This window comes from Asparagus officinalis, chromosome 1 (assembly GCF_001876935.1).
Source record: "Asparagus officinalis chromosome 1, Aspof.V1, whole genome shotgun sequence".
NCBI classification, from domain to species: domain Eukaryota; kingdom Viridiplantae; phylum Streptophyta; class Magnoliopsida; order Asparagales; family Asparagaceae; genus Asparagus; species Asparagus officinalis.
In genome coordinates this window covers 29259902-29263089 of record NC_033794.1, presented here as the reverse complement: position 1 = coordinate 29263089, position 3188 = coordinate 29259902, and the positions used below count along the sequence as shown (strand labels likewise).

The window sequence follows — 3188 nt, the reverse complement described above, 5'->3', positions numbered from 1 at the left end:
ATAACCTTTCATGTATGGTGATCCAAGATAATGATAGTAGAGTTTTCTTTCAAAAGGGTAAATTTCACAAACTACCATTAACTATCAGAATTTGCACAAAAATACCAAAAGTTATTTTAATTAGACAAAATACCACAAACTTTCAAATCAGCAAAAAAAAAAAATCATAAAACTAGAGAAAACTACCTACGAATTATACTATCTATTTTTTTTTTTCATTTCAATTCTAATGTTTTTCACATTGCATTTTCTACTGTACAAGAGTACATTTTTACATCATGACAGCAATAGGCCAATTCTCATATATTTTTTTGTTAATTCTCTTTGCTTGTTGTCTGCTCAAAATATTGCCGAATCTCTTGTGCAACTAGGAAGGTCATCATTAAAATTGGTTGCCATTCTCAAAATGGGATTTCTCTCAAAGAAATTAACTGGTTCAAGTCAAAGCTAGAGGATACAGTAAGCATTATGGGATAGTACCAGGGATATGAAATGTGTACCACAAAGCTATGTATGTCTTCATTCTCAATAGACTGATCCCTACAGTTTCATAATAATCACATGTAAATAATAATATGGTGATAAGAGGTAGTTCATGTAAATAATAATATGGTGACACTAGTAGAAAAATGAGCAACCTAGACGGAAATTTTCGTCTAGTTTGATTCAACCTAGACGGAAATTTTTTCCGTCTAGATTGTTCCGTCTAGATTGGTCGTTTTTCTACTAGTGTGATAAGAGGTAACTTATGTACATTTCAATTATACAATAACTTGCTTGACCATATAGTTAGAATATCATCCCCGTACGTGGCTCTGATATGCAAATGAACCACCTGCGCACTACTCACTTTTATTGTATGGAGTCACCCAAATCTGAACAGTTCAGAAAGAAAACTGTTACCACTAATTCAAAGAGGAGAGTACTTAACTTCCATTTAAAGTGAACTATATTATCTGATTATTTGTGGAAGGCAGTTCTAAGTTGTGGAGGATCATCAAGATCAAGTAAGCTCACTGCTGCAGCAGAAGGAATCTTGTGCCCTGTAGGGTTCAGTATTTTTGACTTCCTCAAAGGGTTGACAACATGAAACTCTGAAGGATCAGAGAGTTTTGAGCTTGACTTGTGCATCTTTTTTGGTCTTTGCAGGGTTTTTCACAGCTTTCATGCAACTCTTTCTAGGTGATTTTCCCAGTGAAATCTGTTGCTTTTCCATGTGAACATTTACAAAGGAGTTGATTTGTCCATCAATGACCATGTCTAAGTAGATTGTGATGTAGTTATCACGTACTAATCCTATGATATTTCTTGTGAGTAGAGTTCCATAGATGTCTTCCTCTTCAGGAATTTGACTTGTATTTTCGTAGGTTGTTCTTCTGACCAGTAGCATACCGTTAAGTGTGACTTGCTTGTAGATGTTTAGAACTTGGTAGAATAAATGAAGAGGAAATTGTGGTTTTACGTAAATTTCGCAACACCCCCATCTAAAATTTGGGATATTTTGCACAAAATCCTCACCAAAATTTGTAAATTAGAGAAAAACATTCACAAACAACTCATAACCTTCACAACAAACTCATAACCTTCACAACCAACGCGTAACATTCACAACAAACTCGTAACCTTCAATTTGTAATATTTACAACCAACTCGTAAACTTCACAACAAACTCGTAACCTTCACAACCAACTCCTTACCAAGGTTCACAACTAACGTGTAACCTTCAAAACCAACTCGTAACCTTGACAACCAACTCGTAAACTTCACAATCAACTCGTAACCTTCAAAACCAACACATAACCTTTCTTCACAACCAACTCATAACTTTAACATCAAACTCATTACAGTGAAATAACAACAATATATAAATTTATAGACTCTACTTTAATCTCAAGTCGTTGATTTCAAAAAAACAATATATAAAATAACAAAAAATATAGCACTCACATTCAAGTACAAGTTAAAAAAGGGAAAAAATTACACCGAGAGTCGCTGAAGTTCCCGTCTTTTTCTTCGGAACCACGACGCTGAATCCATCGCAACTCGTCATCACCATCTTCAAGATCACAATTTTCTTCGCCTCTTGAACGAACGCCGGGAAAGTTTCATCGCCGATGCCCCCCCCCCCCCCCACAAAAAAAAATCCATTTCAAATCATCATAGTGATATAATGAAAGGGAGAGAGAGAGAGAGAAAAATCCATTTCAAATCATCATAGTGATATCATGAGAGAGAGAGAGAGTATTATGGTCTTCTCATGTTTTAAACTTTTAGGATTTGTGTCTTGGGGGCTCAGAGAATTGTGGCTTCGGGTTTTAGGAGTGTTAAAAAAGTCTTGGGGTGGACGGAATACTTGTAAGGAAATTGGGGGCCAGAAGTAATTTTCCCTTTAGAAGGGGAAAATACAACAAGAAAAATATTATGGTAGTCAAACGAAGTCTTAGTAGTCCACTTTAGAATTTACAATAGTGTGTGAGAAATGATATGAAGCCTCAGGTTTTCTTTCTCTTCATTGAGCTGCAGGATTGTAAAAGAGGTAGTCGAGGATCCATCTCAGGATCTCTTGGAGTCGGTGGCTCATCTAATTGCAAACACCACATTGCTCAAATTACCTCAGATTTCTGTGATCCGAGTGAAGATCCAAAAGCCTCATGTACGTAGCAGTTCCCGGACCTCTTGAACATTTAGGCATCGAGATAGTGACATACAGAAAGAAAGATAATGCTGGCTCAGAAGTGAAATAATCCGTCTGCAATATGTTTTGAGATTATTGTATCTTAAGTGATGTTTCACTTGTACATTGTGTCAATGATTGTGCTTTTTCTATCAGAACTCTTGAATTCTAGCTTGGTGCTAGTTTTAGATGAGCTCATTCTTCAGAGCCGCCACATATGCCCTTACTTGCAGGAACATGTAACGTTTCAGGCTTGAATGTGAAGCACTTCCTCATTCATTATCATTTATACTCAAAAGCATATTTGATAGCTGTTATAAAAAAAATGCATGGCATTGTTGGTAGGGGTGCCAAAACAAATCCATATTTGCAGATATATATGTGTCAATTAGGATACACACACTAGGTTTTATACACATGCAATGCACGTGTCAGATACCATAATTAAATATTTTTAGCTTATTTCCTAACTAAAATTTATTCATCGGTTCCCCTTTAATAGTTTGTGTTTATT

General features: G+C 35.7%; 1 protein-coding gene across 1 annotated transcript in view; it reads left to right on the top strand.

Annotated features, from left to right (window-relative positions):
• LOC109822163 (protein LOW PSII ACCUMULATION 2, chloroplastic) overlaps nt 1–2959 on the top strand; it is a 10853-nt gene extending 7894 nt beyond the window's left edge. The window contains exon 3 of the mRNA XM_020388334.1: nt 2524–2959. The gene's annotated coding sequence lies outside the window, so the exon portion shown is untranslated. The remainder of the gene's footprint in view (nt 1–2523) is intronic.